Source organism: Malaclemys terrapin, chromosome 4, assembly GCF_027887155.1.
Source record: "Malaclemys terrapin pileata isolate rMalTer1 chromosome 4, rMalTer1.hap1, whole genome shotgun sequence".
NCBI lineage: Eukaryota > Metazoa > Chordata > Testudines > Emydidae > Malaclemys > Malaclemys terrapin.
In genome coordinates this window covers 29,029,012-29,052,521 of record NC_071508.1, presented here as the reverse complement: position 1 = coordinate 29,052,521, position 23,510 = coordinate 29,029,012, and the positions used below count along the sequence as shown (strand labels likewise).

Here is a 23,510-nt window from a genome sequence, read left to right as displayed (position 1 = left end):
GCAGTGACTGACTGGCGGCCTGGCGCCCCGGCTGAGCAGCTCCCCCTGCACTTCGCAGCTCTCCGCCAGGCATGGCTGTTCTGCACTCAGGGGTCAGCCTGGCTCATTACCACCTCCCAAGCCTCCCAAATTCCCCACATGAGGAATCAGCTACATGCAGACTCCAGTGCCCAGCCAGATGTGGCATTTGAAGTCCTTTGCTTGTGTTTTTCCTATTATTTAATTGAACCAATGCCTAAAATAACTCCAACAATTACTCCAGCTAATGGCTGTTCTGTTTACCAAAAGCTTTTATTCTCCCAGGCTTTGTCTCTAGGATGATTAACTTGCTGCAGGTCTCTGCTGGAGTGGGGAGAATTGTTTAGGGTGGCACAAGAAGCTGGAACTAACTGGGAGCACTGGGGTGAATAAAGAACAAGAACATTTGGACTGAATATCACATCCAATAGCAAGAGCTGACATTCAGCCTAGGAGGAGGGGGAAATCGGCCACCCTCGCAAAGGTGGAATGGAGAATACGCTACTGGGAATGATCCTGTGCCGACTGCTCAATAGATGAGATGACATCCAGGTATGGGTAGGGTTACCATATTTCAACAATCAAAAAAGAGGACAGGAGGAGCCCCACCCTAGCCCCGCCCCTGCCCCTTCCACTCCCTCCCACTTTCTGCCCCCTCAGAACTCCCAACCCTCCCCCCCACGCCTTGTCCCCTGACTGCCCCCTCCTGGGACCCCTGCCCCTAACTGCCCCCCAAGACTCCACCCCCTACCTAAGCCTCCCTGCTCCTTGTCCCCTGACTGCCCCCTCCTGAGACCTTCCCCACATCCTAACTGGCCCCCTAGGACCCTACCCCCTACCTGTCCCCTGACTGCCCCAACCCTTATCCACACCCTCACCCCCTGACAGCCCCCCCCCAGAACTCCTGACCCATCTAAACCCCTCTGCTCCCTGTCCCCTGACTGCCCCCTCCTGGGACCCCTGCTCCTAACTGCCCTCCAGAACCCCATCCCCTACCTAAGCCTCCCTGTGCCTTGTCCCCTAACTGCCCCCTCCTGAGACCCCCCCACCTATACTCTGACTGCCCAAAACCTTACACCCCCAACCCCCAGACAGACCCCCCCAACTCCTGACCCATCCAACCCTCTCCCTGCTCCCTGTCTCTTGACTACCCCCCCCCGAACCTCCCTGCCGCTTCTCTGACCCCCTGGCCCCCTTACTGTGGTGCAGAGCGGCGCGCTTGACAGCGGGGGAGGGGAGCAGGGTCGGAGCTCCAGACTGCCGGAGGCCCGAGGAACAGCCGGCCGGAGATCTGCGAATGCAGGGAGGGGGGGAGGGAGGGAGAGAGAGGAGGGGAGTGGTGTCAAGTTGCAGGGGAGAGGAGGGGGAAGTGGAAGAAGGGCTCAGGCTGCCGGAGCCCCGTGCGAGTGGCACAATCCGGCCGGCTGCCCTGTAAGCTGCACACGCTCTGCATGGGGGGGAAATCCGGACATTGACAAATTCCCCCCAGATGCTATTTTTAACTGAAAAAAGCCGGACATGTCCGGGGGAATCCGGACGAATGGTAACCCTAGGTATGGGATGGGACATGGCCCTGCCTACTTCAGCTCTCCAGTGTAGTAGCAAGACTGTCAACCTTTTATACTCATGAGTTGGAGCTAATGAGAGCCATCTGGTCTGGTTGCCAGGGTGAGTCAGCAGAGCAGCTCTGCACCTCTACACAGGGGGTGGTCACTTACAAGTATGAAAGTGGAGCCAACAGCAGGACTTTGAACCTGAGCCACTTTGAATCCCATGAGGCTGGGGAGGTTTGGGTCACATTCTGCTCCCCCTGAAACCAAACCCTGAAGTTGGGTTAGATTCAACACCAGAAGAAACCAGTTTTCAGGCTCTGTTTTGGCTATTGCCAAAATGCCATGAGACCAGCCATTCTCGGCCCAAGATGGTGGCAGTGTGGCTGGGACAGCTTGGGAGATATCAGTGCTTGACCCTTCCAGACACAAACCCTCACCCTCAAGCCTTGGCCTCACCCAAATTTGGATTGGATCCTCACTCCCATGGCCCAGTTGGTGTTCACCTGGGAAAATTCCCTGTAAAGGAGCATGTTAAAACTGCAGTTCAAACTGCCAACCCATGAGAGTGCTGAGATCAAGCTGAAATCTGTGGTGATGCTTCACTCTGAATTTACATTGTGCATCTGGGTTTACACTGTAGCCTGGGTCTAAAGCAGGGAGTTTGGATCTGACTTTTAAATTCCCCCTGCCAGCCTCAGCTAGCCTTGCATCACTGTGCAGAGTGTCTGTGTGCCATCAAAACAACTGCTGTGTTCCCCCAGAGGCAGCTGCATTTCAGTGATGGGTGAAGCAATTTCTATATTTAGTCAGTAAAGTAGGAAAGCGTTTTCAGAGCCTTCTGGATAAATATAAAGGTAAGTCATTATCACAATCCTTATTATCCCTAGCTCAGAGTTTCCTTCCTTTTGCAGAGGTGAGCAGAGCCAGGAGTTTAATTTTTCTTCTGCATAGTAAAATTTGGCATCTTTTTTTTTTTAAGCTGGTATTTAAAGATGCCCTGACTGTCATGAGACGAAGGTCTCCAGGCAGGGATGTAATAACTGACATTTCTATTGAACCTCTCAAGGGATCTCAAAACCCTTTGTAAGTGAATTCAGGTTCACTAATACCTGGGGAGAGAGCTTGGTCTTATTAACCCCATATTACAGATAGGGAAACTGAGGCATTGAGAGGGGCGGTGACTTGAGCAAAGTTCCCTACTGAGTCAGTGATGGAGCAGGAAAGAGAACACTGGTTCCCTCTGCTAACTGCTACACCCCACTCCCCTCTCAAGGCTGGATACAGAACCCTGAAGGAGAGCTCAATGGAAAAGTTCAGCCAAAACATTTTTTTATTGGAACGTGCTGATTTGTTGAACTTGTGGAAATGGTTTGGTATCGATGAAGGTCCGAGGCTGGGTTCAGAGGCAGGATGGAAAAATGTCCAAAACTCCAAAATGTTTGTGGAACTGAAATTCAGCTTCCCAGCCAGATCTCCCCACCCTAAACACTATCTCTGTCTCCTAAATATTAGATAGTACCCCCTGCCAGAAACAGGAAGAGACTCCAGGAATCCTGAGTCCCAATGCCCTGGCCTGGTGCAAGGGGGCGCTGTGCTGCTACTGCTTTATGGAGATATAAAACAGATCCTGACTTGTAGTACTGCTAGAGGTGACCTAGAAAAATGATTAGGGGGCAGGAGCACATGACTTATGAGGAGAGGCTGAGGGAACTGGGATTGTTTAGTCTGCAGAAGAGAAAAATGAGGGGGGATTTGATATCTGCTTTCAATTACCTGAAAGGGGGTTTCAAAGAGGATGGATCTAGACTGTTCTCAGTGGTGGCAGATGACAGTACAAGGAGTAATGGTCTCAAGTTGCAGTGGGGGAGCATTAGGTTAGATATTAGGAAAAACTTTTTTACTAGGAGGGTGGTGAAGCACTGGAATGGGTTACCTAGGGAGGTGGTGGAATCTCCTTCCTTGGAGGTTTTTAAGGCCCGGCTTGACAAAGCCCTGGCTGGGATGATTTAGTTGGGAATTGCTCCTGCTTTGAGCAGGGGGTTGGACTAGATGACCTCCTGAGGTCCCTTCCAACCCTAATGTTCTATGATTCTGACCTGCAAAGGGGGAAAAGTTTCCTTTTTTACCTCTCTATGGGTGGCCTGAAAGGTTTTACTGTTTACATAGAATGGGTGCCAGGCAAGGGGAATTCTGCTTCCTTTTACATTAGAAATCAGTTTTGTTAACTCTGTTTTTCTATGGGTGCCTGGAGACCTAATAGGATTATATCACTGGGACAGGGATTATCTGTCTGTTTGTGCAGCGCCCTGCAAAGCAGGGCCCTGATCCAGACTGAGATCTCCAGGTGCTAGCACAATAATTATTGATAATAATTAGTCAACGTTTATAGGGACCAAGGGAGAGACACTTCCCTAAGTCAAGAGAGTCAGTTTATGCCCGATCCTCAGCTAGCATAAATCAGCATTCCTCTGTTGAAGTCAAGACCATTGACACAAGCCGAAGATCCGTTGTTAACATCACTTTAACTCAAAGGCCTGGGAACCAGTTGGGAGGAATGAACTCTTTGTTACCTGAGGAGGTTGTGAAGGCTAGGACTATAACAGCATTTAAAAGAGAACTGGATAAATTCATGGTGGTTAAGTCCATTAATGGCTATTAGCCAGGATGGGTAAGGTATGGTGTCCCTAGCCTCTGTTTGTCAGAGGATGGAGATGGATGGCAGGAGAGAGATCACTTGATCATTGCCTGTTGGTCCACTCACTCTGGGGCACCTGGCATTGGCCCCTGTCGGTAGACAGGATGCTGGGCTAGATGGAATCATAGAATCATAGAATATCAGAGTTGGAAGGGATCTCAAGAGGTCATCTAGTCCAACCCCCTGCTCAAAGCAGGACCAATTCCCAGCTAAATCATCCCAGCCAGGGCTTTGTCAAGCCGGGCCTTAAAAACCTCCAAGAAAGGAGACTCCACCACCTCCCTAGGTAATGCATTCCAGTGTTTCACCACCCTCCTAGTGAAATAGTTTTTCCTGATATCCAACCTGGACCTCCCCCACTGCAACTTGAGACCATTGCTCCTTGTTCTGTCATCTGCCACCACTGAGAACAGCCGAGCTCCATCCTCTTTGGAACCCCCCTTCAGGTAGTTGAAGGCTGCTATCAAATCCCCCCTCATTCTTCTCTTCTGGAGACTAAACAATCCCAGTTCCCTCAGCCTCTCCTCATAAGTCATGTGCTCCAGACCCCTAATCATTTTTGTTGCCCTCCGCTGGACTCTTTCCAATTTTTCCACATCCTTCTTGTAGTGTGGGGACCAAAACTGGACACAGTATTCCAGATGAGGCCTCACCAATGTCGAATAAAGGGGAACGATCACATTCCTCGATCTGCTGGCAATGCCCCTACTTATACAGCCCAAAATGCCGTTAGCCTTCTTGGCAACAAGAGCACACTGTTGACTCATATCCAGCTTCTCGTCCACCGTGACCCCTAGGTCCTTTTCTGCAGAACTGCTACCTAGCCATTCGGTCCCTAATCTGTAGCAGTGCATGGGATTCTTCCGTCCTAAGTGCAGGACTCTGCACTTGTCCTTGTTGAACCTCATCAGGTTTTTTTCGGCCCAATCCTCTAATTTGTCTAGGTCCCTCTGTATCCGATCCCTACCCTCTAGTGTATCTACCACGCCTCCTAGTTTAGTGTCATCTGCAAACTTGCTGAGAGTGCAGTGCACACCATCCTCCAGATCATTAATAAAGATATTAAACAAAACCGGCCCCAGGACTGACCCTTGGGGCACTCCGCTTGAAACCGGCTGCCAACTAGACATGGAGCCATTGATCACTATCCGTTGAGCCCGACGATCTAGCCAGCTTTCTATCCACCTTACAGTCCATTCATCCAGCCCATACTTCTTTAACTTGGCAGCAAGAATACTGTGGGAGACCGTATCAAAAGCTTTGCTAAAGTCAAGGAATAACACATCCACTGCTTTCCCCTCATCCACAGAACCAGTTATCTCATCATAGAAGGCAATTAGGTTAGTCAGGCACGACTTCCCCTTCGTGAATCCATGCTGACTGTTCCTGATCACTTTCCTCTCCTCTAAATGTTTCATAATTGATTCCTTGAGGACCTGCTCCATGATTTTTCCAGGGACTGAGGTGAGGCTGACTGGCTTGTAGTTCCCCGGATCCTCCTTCTTCCCTTTTTTAAAGATGGACACTACATTAGCCTTTTTCCAGTCATCTGGGACCTCCCCCGATCGCCATGAGTTTTCAAAAATAATGGCTAATGGCTCTGCAATCTCACCTGCCAACTCCTTTAGCACCCTCGGATGCAGCACATCCGGCTCCATGGACTTGTGCACGTCCAGTTTTTCTAAATAGTCCCGAACCACTTCTTTCTCCACAGAGGGCTGGTCACCTTCTCCCCATGCTGTACTGCCCAGTGCAGCAATCTGGGAGCTGACCTTGTACGTGAAGACAGAGGCAAAAAAATCATTGAGTACATTAGCTTTTTCCACATCCTCGGTCACTAGGTTGCCTCCCTCATTCAGTAAGGGGCCCACACTTTCCTTGATTTTCTTCTTCTTGCTAACATACCTGTAGAAACCCTTCTTGTTACTCTTAACATCTCTTGCTAACTGCAACTCCAAGTGTGATTTGGCCTTCCTGATTTCACTCCTGCATGCCTGAGCAATATTTTTATACTCCTCCCTGGTCATTTGTCCAATCTTCCACTTCTTGTAAGCTTCTTTTTTGCGTTTAAGATCAGCAAGGATTTCACTGTTTAGCCAAGCTGGTCGCCTGCCATATTTACTATTCTTTCTACACATCGGGATGGTTTGTTCCTGCAACCTCAATAAGGATTCTTTAAAATACAGCCAGCTCTCCTGGACCCCTTTGCCCTTCATGTTATTCTCCCAGGGGATCCTGCCCATCTGTTCCCTGAGGGAGTCAAAGTCTGCTTTTCTGAAGTCCAGGGTCCGTATTCTGCTGCTCTCCTTTCTTCCTTGTGTCAGGATCCTGAACTCGACCATATCATGGTCACTGCCTCCCAGGTTCCCATCCACTTTTGCTTCTCCTACTAATTCTTCCCTGTTTGTGAGCAGCAGGTCAAGAAAAGCTCTGCCCCTAGTTGGTTCCTCCAGCACTTGCACCAGGAAATTGTCCCCTACACTTTCAAAAAATTTCCTGGATTGTCTGTGCACCGCTGTATTGCTCTCCCAGCAGATATCAGGGTGATTAAAGTCTCCCATGAGAACCAGGGCCTGCGATCTAGCAACTTCTGCTAGTTGCCAGAAGAAAGCCTCGTCCACCTCATCCCCCTGGTCTGGTGGTCTATAGCAGACTCCAACCACGACATCACCCTTGTTGCTCCCACTTCTCAACTTTATCCAGAGACTCTCAGGTTTTTCTGCAGTTTCATACCGGAGCTCTGAGCAGTCATACACCTCTCTTACATACAGCGCAACTCCCCCACCTTTTCTGCCCTGCCTGTCCTTCCTGAACAGTTTATATCCATCCATGACAGTACTCCAGTCATGTGAGTTATCCCACCAAGTCTCTGTTATTCCAATCACATCATAGTTCCCTGACTGTGCCAGGACTTCCAGTTCTCCCTGCTTGTTTCCCAGGCTTCTTGCATTTGTGTATGGCACTTAAGATAACTCATCGATCGTCCCTCTTTCTCAGCATGAGACAGGAGTCCTCCCCTCTTGTGCTCTCCTGCTTGTGCTTCCTCCCAGGATCCCATTTCCCCACTTACCTCAGGGCTTTGGTCTCCTTCCCCTGGTGAACCTAGTTTAAAGCCCTCCTCACTAGGTTAGCCAGCCTGCTTGCAAAGATGCTCTTCCCTCTCTTCGTTAGATGGAGCCCGTCTCTGCCTAGCACTCCTCCTTCTTGGAACACCATCCCATGGTCGAAGAATCCAAAGCCTTCTCTCCGACACCACCTGCGTAGCCATTCGTTGACTTCCACGATTCGACGGTCTCTACCCCAGCCTTTTCCTTGCACAGGGAGGATGGACGAGAACACCACTTGCGCCTCAAACTCCTTTATCCTTCTTCCCAGAGCCACGTAGTCTGCAGTGATCCGCTCAAGGTCATTCTTGGCAGTATCATTGGTGCCCACGTGGAGAAGCAGGAAGGGGTAGCGATCCTAGGGCTTGATGAGTCTCGGCAGTCTCTCCGTCACATCGTGTATCCTAGCTCCTGGCAAGCAACAGACCTCTCGGTTTTCCCGATCGGGGCGGCAGATAGATGACTCAGTCCCCCTGAGGAGGGAGTCCCCGACCACCACCACCCTCCTCCTCCTCTTGGGAGTGGTGGTCGTGGAACCCCCATCCCTAGGACAGTGCATCTTTTGCCTTCCAATCGGTGGAGTCTCCTTCTGCTCCCTTCCCTCAGATGGGTCATCTAGTCCACTCTCCGCATTAGTACCTGTAGAGAGAACATGGAAACGATTGCTCACCTGTATCTCCATTGCTGGTGCATGGACGCTCCTCTTTCTCCTTCTGGAGGCCACATGCTGCCAACCCTCTTCACAATCCTTCTGTCCCTGCTGCGCCTGCTCTGAATCTTCAGAACATTGTGGCCATAGAAGCATCTCCTGACATCTGTCCAGGAAATCTTCATTTTCCCTAATGCAACGCAGAGTCGATACTTGTTCTCCAGGCCTCGAACCTTCTCTTCCAATATGGAGACCAGCTTGCACTTTGTACAGACAAAGTCGCTTTTGTCCTGTGGAAGAAAGACAAACATGGCACAACCTGTGCAGGTTACAACAGCTGATCGCTCACCTTCCATATCACCGTCCTCTTAAGAGCTTCCTCAACTGTTGCAGGAACTACTCAAAGAAATCTGCAGATGAAAGCCTCGGTGAGCTCTCCCCAAGCGAACTCCCAGGCAAACTCCCGCTGTTAGCCTCTGCTGTTCGCCGCTCCATTAGGACCTTTGGTCTGACCCGATACGGCCATTCTTATGTTCTTATGTGTGATGAAGCTGCCACTCCACCTCTCTGTGTTCTTCCCTCCAGCAAAAAGGGAGAAGACTTGAGAGCCCTGATGTCTCTGAGGCAAATGAACCATATATAAAAATGCAAAGACCTTTCAGCCCTGCTTTGTGAATTATAAAGAGAAAAGGCAGGGAGCAAACGCAAATTACCAGTTACACAGCCCCTTAGCCCAAGCCTCATGAGCTCGAGTCAGCTGCCACAGGCCACCTGTGGGTGTTTATTTACACACCCACACCCAGAGTGGCAGAAATGAGGTGCTATTATCCCCAGGTGGGGAACTGCATCACAGAGAGCCAGAAGGTCAGAATTTTCAAAAGAGCACAGATCCCATGTAATCACTAGACTGAACAGCGTAAATTTCAAAGGAACCCAGCATGGGGGGAGGAGAAACAAAGTCATAGAATCGCCCAAGGTAATTAGCAGCACTGGGAGTAGAACCCCCAAGTCTCCTAATCTAGTCCCTGATCTGTTAGACCACACAGGTGCCCCTGAAACAGCTGATCTCCTCCCCTTGAGCTGGGGGTAGAACCCAGGAGTCCTGACTCCCAGTCCTCTGCTCTAACTACTACACCCTACTTTTGGAGCAGCAGCTTAGCCCCTTGTGCACAGCTCTGCCCAAAGCAGCCCTGCTGTTTTTGGTGTGGTTCCTGTTCTGAGCAGAACCCTTCACAGACTGACTCATTCAGTGACTTTGGGACTTGGGGGGAGGGCTGGTTTATGAAAGGAAATAACACCCTGTGGCACAAATCGTATCTGCCCCACACCGACCAGCACTAGCCACGAACGCCTGGGAAGGGGAAATTGTAATGTAAGAGCAGTGAAAATGTTGCTGCTGTTATTGTTAGTGACAGGAACACAGAAGAGAGAAAAGACAAAGCTTGTGAAAACAGCCGTACAGCTCACAAGAGAGATCCCCCTGGAGAGGCGGGAGCCATGGCACAGCTAGGAGTGGACATGTGAGGGAGCCCTGACTCCTGGTAGATGGGCAACAGCCAGTGGAGAGGGGTGACCCCCACAGCTATATGGGCAGGGCTAAGCTGGGGCGAGGGGCTGGTCAGTGCCCGTGCAGGACTGTTGGTGAAGTTGTCGGGACTGGGAGAAGTTTGCGACACTGGGCATTCACACAAGCTCAGCGCTGGGTGGGCTTGGGGATGCCCCTGGGGAGACCCCTGTTTGAACCCCTTCTCATCAGGCAGCAAGGGCAGTTGGACTAGTTCCCTAAGCTCTGGTAAAGGATCTATGGGAGTCACCACCCACTCCAGTGTGGCATTGGGCGTGTGCTACGAATCCCACCCAATGGGGCCCAGTGGCGAGCAAGGCGGGAGAGCGTTTAGCCTCACCTGGGGTGAGGCTTGCACTGGAGTCTAGGTGTAAGATAGGTGATTGGGCACCTTCCAGAAGCAGAAACTTAGCTACCTACGGGACTTTTATAGCTAACACATAGGCAGCCACAGAGCCAAGCAGCAGCTGAGCAGGGGGTTGAGGATCTCGGCGCCTGAAGTGGGAGTTGGTGGCCAAAGTCCTTTTGTGGTTCTGGGCCTTGGGCTTTTCCTAGGGGCTTCAAGGGCCAGATTTTCCAAAAGTGAGGAGCTCCACCCTCTGAAAAACCAGGCCCCCTCCAGGCAGGGTGTCCTAGTGGGTAGAGCACTGGATTGGGGCTCAGAACATATGGACTCTGCTGCTGGGCAAGTCCTGTTACTGTTCTGTGCCTCAGTTTCCCCATCGGTAAAACAATACTGACCTCCTTTGTAAAGCACCGTGAGGCGATGGATGACAAGCACTAGATAGGAGCTAGGGATTAATACTGTCTGCAGCTGAGCACATCGCCTCGTGCAGGAAGTGTTTGCACGACCCAGGGCTGGGGAGCTGTAAAGAAATAAGTACCAGCGCCCTCTGCTGTCTGGGCCGATGGTCTCCTGGTTGCCGGGCTCCGGTTGGGTTCTTTGAAGGTCCCAGATGAAGGATCCTGGTATTCACCGACGCCTCAGACACGGGGCTGGGTGCGGTGCTGATGCAAACTGATAGTAAGTGGGAGAGACACCCCATTGTGTACCTGAACAAGAAGCTGCTGCCCCGGGAGCAGCACTATGTGGCCATAGAGAAGGAATGCCTGGCCATGGTGTGGGCCCTTAAAAACTGCAGCCGTATCTAGTTGGGCGGCGCTTCACTGTGTACACTGACCATTCACCCCTAACGTGGCTGCATCACATGAAAGGGGCTAATGCCAAGCTGCTGAGATGGAGCCTTCTCCTCCAGGGGTATGACATGGAGGTGATCCATGTGAGGGGGAGTGTCAATGTCATAGCCAATGCTTTATCAGGGGGCGGGGACCCTGAACCTCCCCAGGTCACTGGCTATGTGACCCTGCTCCGTTCAGCCTCGAAGGGGGGAGAGAGGTGACAAAGTGGGGGATTTTCTTGTGTTTTCCTTGTTTTTCCAATGGTTTGTATGTAGAGGGGGTGGGACTCAGTTTCCCTGGATGTTACTGTTTAACGAGGTGAGGGGAGAGGGAGTTTGTTGTTACAGAAGACCGGAGAGGGAACTTGGGACCCCAGTCAATGGCCTGGAGGATGGATAACCCAGCGACTGGTGACCTGACGACCCGAGGACCCAGCTCAGGAGTCGCAGCCGCAGCCAGTTCTGGCCAGTAGGAGGACAATGGGCTGTAAAAAGAGGACCCTGTGACCTAACCAACCTCCAGCCAGAGGGGCCAGAGGACAGAAGAGAGGAGAGGAGGCCCAGGTGACCCTGTTTACAACCCTGTTTACCTGGATCGAAGACAATGGACAGAGATGGGGCTTGGAGCCGGTGATATCAGATGCCCAGCTGGGAAGCAAGGGAGACTCTGGGCTGGAGAGAGGGGCCAGGCCGAGCCCACCTGGATGTAGGGGAGACTGGGATGTGCTGTGCTGAGGGAGGCCAGGCCTGAGGCCCTGAGAGTTTCCTGTGCTGTGTTCAACGCTCAGTAAACCTTCCTGTTTTACGCTGGCTGAGAGTCACTCTGGTCTAGAGATCAGGATTGCATTATTCCCTCTGGGTGTGGAGGCCCCGGGGGTCCAGAGTGAGTGGACTCCCTGAGGGGGCCCACGGCGAGAAACAGGTGTGCTAAGGCTCAGAGAGGTATGGCTCCAGGAGGTGGAGGGGCCTAACCCCGAGAGAGAGTGGACCCTTGAGAAGGGCTGTCTCACTGAAAGGGGCACCCCACAGACTGCACAGGGCCAAGAGTGGGCACGATCTGTGAGTCCGTGACAACGTGGTAGCAGGAGAATAGTGTCATGAGCTGGCTGGTGTCTGTGTCAACATTGCCCTCTGTTGGTCACAGTCTGAGTGTCATAGGCATGCTGGACTAGATCCACAAAGGGGACTTGGGCTCCGCAGTGCAATGCCTGGGGGAATCACAGCCCTGAGCTTGGCGCCTAGGCACGGGGAGAGTCGGGCACCCAAGAACAGGAGCCACAGACACCAACCCGCTGAACTACCTGAGCGAGGCAATCGGAGACACCAAGGCCTAAGCCCAGCCCTCAGGATCTTCAGCCCATAGCCCTCTCCTGAGTCAGGTCAACCCCTTCCAGGTCAGCTGGGCTGGGAGAGACTTAGCTTCACACCCTGCTCCAAATATGGCTGAGGAGGTTTGAACCAGGATCACCCCATCCCAGGCAAGGGCTCCCACCAGTGGGCTGTGGGGCAGAGGGGCTGGGGCTCCTGCTGGCTGTGTTTTGGGCAGGGCCTGATCCAGTAGGCATGTGCCGAGGTAGCCTCAGAGCACTGCTACCAGATCAGGCCCTCCAGCGAGACAGACGGGGACGCCCAGTGTGAGTATCCTGCCGGGGAGAAGTGTGAGCTAAGTAAGGACTGAGGCATCTAGGCGCAACTCACGGGCAGGTTTTTAATCACTATGGGGACTTTGGCAGTGGAAACTGAGGCACCAAGGAACTTCAAGTGCCTGCAGGGGTAGGCAGCAGCTGAGCAGGAGCTCTGGGGCTCTGAATGTTGGATTAGGCATCTCATCCTTCCGTGGCACTAACCCTATGCTGCTAACAGCCATGGAAATGCTGCGTTCATTAGGGCCTGTGGTCCTGGAATAGGGAGCTCTGAGTTTGATCCCTGTGGATGCTGAGAAGCAGGCAGATTCATGTCTCGTTCAAGGGATTGTGTCCTTGGGGGTGGGGCTCATCTGGGGAGGGCAGAGCCGGGCAGTGCTCAGACAGCACACGAGAGCTATTTACATTCCTAGAACCAAGCAGGCTGGGGACAGCTCACAGCTCTGGGTCATTGGCTGCAGCAGCATCCCCCACAGGGAACCAACCTGTGTGGTGAGCGCTTCCGCCTTTCCCCTGTAAGAGCCCCCGGTGCCACCTGGCACAGCCAGCACTAGCCCGGGAGCAGCTCACACCAGCCACAGGGCTGGTACAAGAACAATCCTTCTCCTCGCCAGCACATCTCTTCCCCTGGGTTCCAGTGCTCAGTGAAACGGGGGCGGGGGGCTATAAAGTGCTTTCGCTGGCTCTTGGGGCATTGCCGGGCTCTCTTCGGGCTGGGACAGTCCAGCCAACAGCTGAAGGCACTTGTGGGTGAAGCATTTTCCAAGCAGCTGCTGTTAATCTCTAGGTTCTTGGAGAAGCTTGAAATCTGCAGGGTTTATGCTCACCTGAGTGGAACTGAAAAGAACAGAGAGTGAGAGATACAGCAGAGGCATAAAATTAAGGGTGATTTTCTAAACATTTGCCTTTCCATCGGCTGCTGGGCCAAGGGAAAGTGATCAGGGAGTGGTTGTTCCAGCCACCCGTAAAGATTTATAAACAGAACGGAAGGAACTCAAATGTGAAATTGCAGAACTACTAACTAGTTGATAACCTGTCCTTTAAATCAGCTTCTGTCCCAGATGACTGGAGGATAGCTAATGTGACGCCAATTTTTAAAAAGGGCTCCAGAGGTGACCCTGACAATTACAGGCCGGTAAGCCTGACTTCAGTGCTGGGCAAACTGGTTATAACTCTAGTAAAGAACAGAATTATCAGACACATAGATGAACATGATTTGTTGGCAAAGAGTCAACATGTTTTTTGTAAAGGGAAATCATGCCTCACCAATCTACTAGAATTATTTGAGGGGATCAACAAGCGTGTGAACAAGGAGGATCCAGTGGATATAGTGTACTTAGATTTTTGGAAAGCCTTTGACAAGGTCCCTCACCAAAGGCTCTTAAGCAAAGTAAGCATTCATTGGAGAAGAGGGAAGGTCCTCTCATGGATGGGTAACTAGTTAAAAGATAGGAAACAAAGGGTAGGAATAAACGGATTTTAGTTTAGTTCAGTTTTCAGAATGGAGAGAGGTCTGTACTGGCACCAGTTCTATTCAACATATTCATAAATGATCTGGAAAAAGGGGTAAACAGTGAGGTGGCAAAATTTGCAGATGATACAAAACGGATAGTTAAGTCCAAAGCAGATTGTGAAGAATTACAAAGGGAACACACAAAACTGGGTGACTGGGCAACAAAATGGCAGATGAAATTCAATGTTGATAAATGCAAAGTAATGTACATTGGAAAACATAATCCCAACTATACATATAAAATGATGGGGTCTAAATTAGCTGTTACCACTCAAGAGAGAGATCTTGGAGTCATTGTGGATAGTTCTCTGAAAACATCCACTCAATGTGCAGCGGTAGTCAAAAAAGCAAACAGAATTTTGGGAATCATTAAGAAAGGGATAGATAAGATAGAAAATATCATATTGCCTCTATATAAATGCATGGTACACCCACATCTTGAATACTGTGGGCAGATCTGGTCACCCCATCTCAAAAAAGATATATTAGAATTGGGAAAGGTACAGAAAGGGGCAACAAAAATGATTAAGGGTATGAAACAGCTGCTGTATGAGGAGAGATTAATAAGACTGGGACTTTTTAGCATGGAAAAGAGATGATTAAGGGGGGATATGATAGATGTCTATAAAATCATAACTGGTGTGGAGAAAGTAAATAAAGAAGTGTTATTTACTCCTTTGCATAACACAAGAACCAGGGGTCACCTAATGAAATTAATAGGCAGCAGGTTTAAAACAAACAAAAGGAAATATTTCTTCACACAACACAAAGTCAGCCTGTGGAACTCCTTGCCAGAGGATGTTGTGAAGGCCAAGACTATAACAGGGTTCAAAAAAGAACTAGATAAATTCATGAGGATAGGTCCATCAATGGCTATTAGCCAGGATGGGCAGGGATGGTGTCCCTAGCCTCTGTTTGCCAGAAGCTGGGAATGGGCAACAGGGAATGGATCACTTGATGATTATCTGTTCTGTTCATTCCCTCTGGAGCACTTGGCATTGGCCACTGTCGGAAAACAGGATACTGGGCTGGATGGACCTTTGGTCTGACCCAGTAGGGCCATTCTTATGGTCTTATGAACTACTATAACAAATCCTGGGCTGCTAAGGGATTGTCACCATGGCCACTCCGGACAGCCAGCAGTAGCAGGAGGAGACCGCTAATCCCTGTGCTCTCAAAGCACCCACCACAAGAGCTAAAAGGGACTCCCCGTGAGCTATTAGCAGGAGGGAGCCTATGACACATTTATGATTCCATCAGCTGGAAGTGCTGAGCGCTTATGACTCTTCCTGATTTCCGCAAGGGGAGCTCCAGCACCTCTGGAAACTACACGACAAACAGCCTGGGCTGAGCCAGCACCAGCTGCCAGTGTCACTGCTTGGAGACTGACAGGTGCTTCACTGCTGAGAGAAGCATCTCCACAAAGCACTGCAGGCGCCCTAGGGACCCAGCGTGAGAGCTTGGGGGTGAGGCAGCCATGTACAGCGTGTTTCTCCCTGTCTTATGCTGCAGCACGATGACTGAGCTCTGCTCTTCATGCTGCGAATTGACTAATAGGAGATTAGTTTAAATCTCAAGCAATTTATTGCCCCTGTCCCCACGTAGAGCTACAAATTACATCTATTCCTCGCTTGGTGTCACTGGTTTCCTCTGTCCCTGTCAGCTACAGAAGGCAATGGGAGGTGGAAAACTTTTTGCAGGACTTTCTTCCAGTGGAGAGCATCCAAACTTTGCCCAACCAAGGGCCACGATGGCCATTTACTAGGAATGGCACTGAATAGAGATGCAAATTGGAGCCAGCCTCGTGTTTAATAGCGGCAGGTGGCCTGCGGAGACTACAGCGCCCCCATGCAGTGCTAGATCTGGATCCAAATAGAGCAGTCGATGCTGCAGCTCCCCCTGGCTGGATGGGCAGCCCACACAGTCCCACCATGCAACGTGCCACCTTGCACTGAGCTGTGCACAGCCTCTACAGGGGTCCCACAGCATATGGGGGGAGCACCACTGTGGGTTGTTACTGAGCAGCTGAACGTGGAACCCAGCACTCAGAATATGAGCCGCTGCCGCTTGTGCTGCAGGAGCAGAGAGTTGTAATGGAGTCACATACTCTGGAGACCCGCCACGAGGGGCAGCGTAGCCGATGTGGTGTATTGAGGACTGTGCTGGAATTGCAAGGTAATCACTTGCAGAGCGGGGGATGATTTCTGATCCTGCTTGCAGGCTGGGGGGCTCTGTAGGGCAGAGTTCAGTCCAGGCCTAATAGCAAGCTGTCAGTCTGCAGCCAGCCAGCCTAAAAGAAGGTGGGCTGAGTAGGACCTCGTGCTTTAGGGAGCAACCTGCTTTGTCTCTCTCTGTGTTTGGGTCCTGTGTGCTGTGTAGACTGTCGGTCCTTCATCATTTGAGACTCAGCCGATCACAAACACATCTTCCAATTTTCTCTTGCTCTGACCATCCTTCGCCACGCTTGTCCATATCTCCTTGTTAGGAAATCATCCCACCTCTTTGGAGTCCAACCGCGTGGCCATTTCTGTTCTTGCGGATACAACTCAAATATAGCTGCAGTCCATCTGTTGTCGCCGAGTTGGGCCACATTCCCGCCCACCACATTTTGGTGAGCCTGCTTTCAACAACAACGTCTCGCACTCCAGACTGCTGCCTAATTATTTCGTTGGGGATGTGATTGCGGAGCGAAATGCCCAAAAAGGTTCGATCCAGAGCCCTCTGTGTGACAGACTGTTGATGTTCTTCAATCTTTGTCAGGGGCCATGTTTCACTGCCATATAACATCGCTGGAAGCACGGTCGAGTTGAAGATTTGCACAAGTTGTTTTGCTGATCTTTCCTTGGAGGATGTCCTTGATGTCATTGAATGCGCGCCATCCAGCTTTTTTTCTGTGTGCTATCCAGCTTTTTTCTGTGCGACAGTTCGCCTTTCTGATCATGGCACATGTTGACTTCCTGGCCCAAATAAACGTATTTATCAACATCTTGGATCTGCTCTCCTCCAAGAGTTATTTGGGTTCTTGGCAGAACATCTGATCTCATGTATTTTGTTTTCAACTGATTCATTTTTAATCTGACTTGACTACTTTTCGCGTTCAGTTCTTTAAGCATTCTCACAAGCTGGGTTGTATTTTCGGCTATCAGCACTATATCATCTGTGAACCTGAGATGGTTTAGCCACTCGCTGTTGATATTAATCCCACCTTTCAAGTCTGCTCGTCGAAAAACCAATGCAAGACAGGCTGTGAATAATTTTGGTGAAACTATATCTCCTTGTTTCACACCTTTCTCGATGGGGATTTGGAGGGGAGTATCAAACAGCGATATGCCCGTGCTGCAGCCAGACTTCGCTTCCTTTAGTAATGTGATATATTTTGCGCTGATGCCCTGTTCTGAAAGAGCTTCAAGAACGGCGTTAGTCTCTACGCTGTTGAACACCTTCTCGTAGTCCATGAAGGCAATGCACAAAGGGAACTTATATTCCCTTGAATGCTCCAGTAGTTGGTTTAGAATGAAGAGGTGGTCTATTGTGCTATAATTCCTTCGAAATCCGGCCTGCTCTCTAGGTTGCTGTTCATCCAGGTTTCACAATAGTCGATTTGTTATTATTTTAGTGAACAATTTATAGATATGCGAAAGCGGGCAAATTGGGCTATCGTTCACAATTCCAGGGCACAGGCTCTTGTTACACTGTAACCTTCCAGTCAGAGCATTTATGTTTTTACCTAACTTCTGTGTGTGTGTGAATATAACACCCCTCTCCTTGCAAAGCTCCAGCCCTGTGGAATTCCACCCCTGCCTGGGGGAAAACTGATTGGCTGCAACCCCCACTGCCCCATCTCCATGGAAAGAGCAGCCAATCAGGGCTGGTGTAGGAAGCAGGCAGCACTCTAACCCCACCCCAGGAGCTGACATCATTTTCAGCGCAGCCCTGCTCCCCCTCCCTCTTCCGTCCCACGAGCAATGGATCAGTCTTCTCCCCCTCCCTGCAACACCTGGTGGGGGAAGAGGCGGGGAGGGGAGCCCCTGGAGCTGCAGGAAGAGCAGGTGGGGGAGGGGGACACACAATGAATGAGTGGGGGGCGGAGAGGAGCTGGTGGCTCTGCCCCATCAGGCAGCAGTGAGAGCTGGGGGCGGGGGCAGATCCCCTTACGCTGTGGAGCAGGGAGCTGGTGACCCGACACCTGGTGGGCAGAGGGCAGTTCATTAATCCAAACAGTGTTGTCTTTTTTAAAAAATGGCACGATTCTGGGGCCGAGCTCATAATCATTAGGGTGTCCACATGGGGGCTCCCTGACCCTGTGTGCAGCATGCCAGCCGGGACCACCAAGGCTACACACCCCAGCATGCCCTGCTCCAGCGTGGTCCCTGTGGAGTCTGCAGTTCCCAGGGTGCACTGCTCCAGCATGGTCCCTGTGGAGGCTACATGGCCCAGCATACTCTGCTCCATCTTCCCTAAGTAGCCTGGCCGCAGTTCAGGTTTGCTCTTCCCCACAGCCAGGCCGGGGCTTGCCCCTATGGCAGACAAAGCACTGCTGCCCTGTTAGCCCCTGGGCCGTGCTTGGGCTGGTCCAGCTGGAAGTGGCTCAGGAATTAGTCCCTGGGCAAGTTTCCCAGGCACCCAGCCTGGGCCCTTTGCCCCACTCTTCTCTCTGGAGCGCTGTCCCCATGGCCCCTGCAGTCCTCATCCCCAGCACAGCGACTGTGGAGTGACACTGGCCCCTAGTGGGCACATTTGAGACTGACTGTATGCCCAGGTGTTTCAGCTTTTTGTGAGCCATCCCCAGGGGCTCTGCCTGTGCAGGGCTCCATAGACTGAGCTGCTCCAATCTTGAGCTGTGGGCTCCTTCCCCTGCTCCTCCCTACTGTCCGCTACGTTTTAGAGTGAATGTGGTGCTGGGAAAGGAGCCGTCTCATCAGCCCCGGAGACCAAAGGCCTCTGATTACCCACCCCTAGGGCAGCCTTCGCAGCCCTGCCCAGCAGGGACCCCCTCGCCACATCCCCCGGGGCCACTTGGCTGAGACTGCCAAGAGAGGGGCTGCTCGGTATCACTGCAGATGGCTCTGCAATGTGTCCAGGGGAAGAAAAGCGGGGATTCACATGCCGGGTCGTTAGAGGAAGAGGCCTGGGAAGCCTGTACCTATACCTCTGGGGCCAAAAGAAACATGCAAAATGGAAACAGGGCAACAAAGAGATGCAGAATAAAACCACCTGAAGAGAAATGCTACGCAGCAGGCAGTGACTTTCATAGAAGATCAGGGTTGGAAGGGACCTCATGTCATCTAGTCCAACCCCCTGCTCAAAGCAGGACCAATCCCCAACTAAATTCCCAAGTGGCCCCCTCAAGGATTGAACTCATAACCCTAGGTTTAGCAGGCCAATGCTCAAACCACGGAGCTATCCCTCCCCCCATCAGACTTTGGAGCTGATGATGTAGACACCTGAACCGTCTGGATCAACTGGTTGGTAAACTGACTTTGCACCATTCTCTTGGGCAGCCTGGCATGTCTCATTGGTTAGAAGTAACGGAAGAGGAGAAGGACCTAGGGGTCCTTGTGGACCGCAGGATGACTATGAGTCGGCAATGTGACGTGGCGGTGAAAAAAGCCAATGCGGTCTTGGGATGTATTAGGCGAGGTATATCTAGTAGAGATAGGGAGGTCCTGCTTCCGTTGTATAAGGCGCTGGTGAGACCTCATTTGGAGTACTGTGTGCAGTTCTGGTCTCCAATGTTTAAAAAAGATGAACTCAAACTGGAACGGGTGCAGAGAAGGGCGACTAAGATGATCAGAGGAATGGAAAACCTGTCGTATGAAAAGAGATTAGAGGAGCTTGGGTTGTTTAGTCTGACAAAGCGAAGGCTGAGGGGGGATATGATTGCTATCTTTAAATATATCAGAGGGGTTAATACAAGGGAGGGAGAGGAATTATTCCAGTTTAGTACTAATGTGGACACGAGAACGAATGGATACAAACTGGCCGGGGGGAAGTTTAGGCTTGAAATTAGACGAAGGTTTCTGACCATCAGAGGGGTGAAATATTGGAACGGCCTTCCGAGGGAAACGGTGGGGGCGACGGACCTGTCTGGTTTTAAGATTAAGTTGGATAAGTTTATGGAGGGAATGGTTTAATGATAAAACATAGTAGCCAAGGAAAACCAAGCAATGGTACATGAACAGCATAATGGCCAACAAGGGTCAGGCTAGAGACTCTTGCCTATATGCTCGGGGTATTACTGATCGCCATATTTGGGGTCGGGAAGGAATTTTCCTCCAGGGTAGATTGGCTGAGCCTCTGGAGGTTTTTCGCCTTCCTCCGCAGCATGGGGCAGGGATCACTAGCAGGAGGGTCTCAGCCGATTGAAGTCACTAAAACACAGGATTGGGGACTTCAACGGTAGAGTCCAGGGAAGGGTCTTGCGGCCTGCAGCATGCAGGGGGTCAGACCAGATGATCATAATGGTCCCTTCTGACCTTAATGTCTATGAGTCTATGAGTCTCCCTAGGCAGTGACTTGGATTATAGTCATGCAGAGGTGGTTGGAGTGGATTATGGATTTAAGAATTTCAAAATGGTTGTGTTCAAAATATGGATGGGGGTGTTAGTTTGCTGTGGGACTGTTTATCAATGACATTTTGACTGTTATTGCTGGACTTGTGAAATGATTTTTTATTCTACGATATAATCAGCCTTGGTGAAGATTTCCTATTAAAACTTTTATTAGGCATTTATGAATTTTAACATTTAAATTTTCCTTTCAAGCTGTTTGGGATGTTGCTAGCTAGAGATGAGGGTTTAAATAGATTTAGATAATCCTCATGATTAATTATTCTCTATAAAACTGGGGTCAGAATAAATTAAGCCATTTAAGCAGTGGTACAAACAGCTGCAGGAGGAGGAATCTTTCATTTACAATTTCATGTTTTTCAAGCAGTGCACCAAGTAATACTCAGTGAGAGTGACTTGCATTACTCTTTTGTTTCAGGGTCCAGATTAGACAGAAAGGAGTTATGAACATCCACCAACTGCAGTGTCTACAACTTCAGAGGCACCTGCTGGTCCCACCAAACATACATCAGACAATAAGTGATCTGTATTGTTTTTAAAAAGACTTTCTTCATCATCCATAGTTTTGCTGGATGAGTTCATAATCAGGACCAGCAAATTCTAATAAGTTTCCAGCTGAAAGATTGCTCGGTTCATTCATGCAACAAATTCTCCTTGATTGATATAGTTCAATCATTACAACCAGGCTGTGCTCCACCTGGCAGAGCAGACACTGTCGGAAGGTTGCTGGATACAGCTTATGAGAAGGAAATTGAACCATGTGCAAAAAACTTTTACAGGAAATTGGTTACGCTGAGTCTTGATGGGTGGCACCACCTCACAATGATCCAGTAATATGTGCTTGTGCGACAACAGAAGATGCGGTTGTCTGTGTTACAGAAAAAATTGCTGCATCACGAACAGCCCATACAGCAGAATACTTAGAACAGTGGTTCTCAACCTACTTACCATTGTGTGCGGCTCTCTATGCATTATGTGGGCCACATCAGCACAATATACACATTACCTTTATGGCCCTGAAGATGTCACATGGGCTGCAGCTGTGCGCTGATTGGGCCGCAAGCGGCCCACGAGCTGAGAACCACAGACTTAGAAGAAGTAATAGTAAAAGCTATAACAAACTATGAACATTCAAGTGTCAAGTGCATAGCTTTGTCATAGACAATGTTGCAAATGTAGCAAAGAGGAGAAGAAATGTAGAAGATAAATGGAACCTGCAGTGCTCATAGAGTATCAGGGTTGGAAGGGACCTCAGCAGATCTAGTTGAACCCCCTGCTCAAAGCAGGACCAATCCCCAACTAAATCATCCAAAAGATTTTTGCCCCATATCCCTAAATGGCCCCCTCAAGGATGGAACTCTCAACCCTGGGTTTAGCAGGCCAATGCTCAAACCACCATCCCTCCCCCCTCTAAAAGATACCTCTTTTAGCTAGACTAAAATACAAGTCCAGGAACAAAGGCAAATGTTGAAATTGCCAAATACTTCCATAACAAATCACCTTGCTTTGGCGTCACTGAAAAGAGCAGGTGATTCCAAACTCATTATCCTGCGACATGGATGTTGGAATTCAGGGGGTGACTGTTTTGAGCTAGTTAGTAAAAACTGGCCTATTCTGATGATAATTTGTGAAGAAAATTATGACCAAGTGAATGAAACTATCACAGCCAAAGTAGCCACCATCAGGCTAAAGAGAAATGTAGACGCTGGGCCAAATATACTGAAACCTATTTCCATAGCCTTGGATGAACTGCGGAAAGATTGCTGCGGTATGGTGGATGCTGCTGAAATTTGGAAAAAACTTCAAGGGACATTGAAGAAAGAAATACCCACCAACACAGGTAAATTGCAGGCAGATGGATCCACCTCATTTCCTTGCCAATATTCTCAACCCAAAGCACCAGGATAGATGCTGCTGCTATGACATGGGCATATAATAATCGCCCATCAGTCATATCAACCACAATAAATCTCAGGACTGGAGGTGAACCGTTCAAGCAGTACACATTTGCTGATGTTTTAAAGAAAATCACACCACTGAACAGCACTGATTACAGTTAATCCCTCTGGTCCTGTAATAAATAATTTAGTTGGAAATGTGAAACATGTTTGGATAAGAGAAATGTATGTATCCAAAACATTTAAGGTTGATTTGTTTAATAAAAATAAATTGAATATGCTCTTTTGTGTGTTTAATTAAATCCTAATGCAGCTTGACAAATTGTGAGCAAAATGTTAATTAGTAAATAAGCCATACCTCATTCACCTCTGTCTAACATACTAAACATGTACAATTAATAAGAATCTGAAAATATTAAGTTATGTAATTGCTTAAATAAATGTATATTGTTATAGCATACCCTCCTAAATAGCAAAAAGATGTACTAAGTCTAGTGTCAAGGCTCTATATAGTGTAAATCAACATGTTTTAATGGTTACATCAACCAATGAGAATATCCCTTTCTTCAGAAAAGAACTGAAGGACAAATGGAAAAGATGATTAAAATCAATTATTTAAATTGAGGCTTTCCACTTGGGGATTTAAATCAAGCCAGCCTTCTGCATAGTGATGGCTAGAACCCCTGAAATTCTGCAGTGGCTCGGAGGCTGCATTACAGACAGAGGAATCATAGAAGATTAGGGTTAGAAAAGACTTCAGGAGGTCATCTCGTCCAATCCCCTGCTCAAAGCAGGATCAACCCCAACTAAATCATCCCAGCCAGGGCTTTGTCAAGCCAAGCCTTAAAAACCTCTAAGGAAGGAGATTCCACCACCTCCCTAGGTAACCCATTCCAGTGCTTCGCCACCTAGTGAAATAGTTTTTCCTAATATTCAACCTAAACCTCCCCCACTGCAACTTGAGACCATTACTCCTTGTTCTGTCGTCTGGTACCACTGAGAACAATCTAGATCTATCCTCTTTGGAACCTCCTTTCAGGTAGTTGAAAGGAGCTATCAAATCCCCTCTCATTCTTCTCTTCTGCAGACTAAACAATCCCAGTTCCCTCAGTCTTTCCTCATAAGT

At 49.6% G+C, this 23,510-nt stretch overlaps 1 long non-coding RNA gene across 1 annotated transcript; it reads left to right on the top strand.

Moving 5' to 3' along the window:
* The first annotated feature begins 298 nt into the window (after window positions 1-298).
* On the top strand, window positions 299-22,665 carry LOC128837010 (uncharacterized). The gene is made up of 2 exons (XR_008444876.1): window positions 299-570; window positions 20,905-22,665. It is a non-coding gene; the product is annotated as an uncharacterized LOC128837010 (long non-coding RNA).
* Window positions 22,666-23,510: the final 845 nt, after the last annotated feature.